The sequence below is a fragment of the Cryptotermes secundus genome, unplaced genomic scaffold, assembly GCF_002891405.2.
Source record: "Cryptotermes secundus unplaced genomic scaffold, Csec_1.0 scaffold948, whole genome shotgun sequence".
NCBI lineage: Eukaryota > Metazoa > Arthropoda > Insecta > Blattodea > Kalotermitidae > Cryptotermes > Cryptotermes secundus.
In genome coordinates, this window is record NW_019727110.1 from 478,496 (window position 1) to 479,343 (window position 848).

The following is an 848-nucleotide window of genomic DNA, read 5'->3' on the forward strand; positions in this document are numbered from 1 at the left end:
TATTATCTCATATGTCATATTTTTAAAATTCGTGTGTATTGTTAATCATCCACATGGGGGTCGTTCTTCTTATGTTTCTAATGTTGTGTGTATGTTTTGTCTTATGATGTGTTCTACTCTTGTGGCTGCGACGATACAACGCACGCAGCCATAAAATAATTGTATATATGAATAAAGTCCATATTTTATGTTTTTATAATATTCTTTGAAAGAATATAAAAAGCTAAGTTTTTTGTGAAGTATCTTCAGTGTAGAGCGAAAATGCGAAATTTTGTAGAAATCTGTTTCATTCCTTCGGAAATTAAACATGCCGACATATACATAGACGACTGACGACTTCTGCATTGTGGTATGTTCCAAAGACGTTTATTTCGAATTTCCATTTGTCTACAGTTTTTAGACCATATTTTAAGACAGACCTATTAATAGATTTCGAAGACACTTGTTCATCCTCTGTTAAATCTTTATGGCAGAAAATTGTGCAGTCTCGCAACGTACTGGTCTACTGTAACAAGCTAATTATGGACACAGAAATGCTTTGCTGGGTTTGTATTTCATTACATACATATACATCATATCGAACAATGTTTCATGTTACAGTTCCTTAGAATTAAATCCACATTTTCTTTTGTGACATTTATTTGTAGAATAAACGTTTTTTTACATGGATAAAGAATCGATTCTAACGTCACGTAAAGCAGGAGTTATGGACCGAAATTAAATTTGCCCGACAGTTTTAATGTACACCGTGCATTCTCAGTAAGAAATTTAACCAAAACACGTTTAGTTTTTCCAGATATAGCCTAGAAAACTGAAATTAACGGCCGTGGGGATTAGTTGCGCTGACC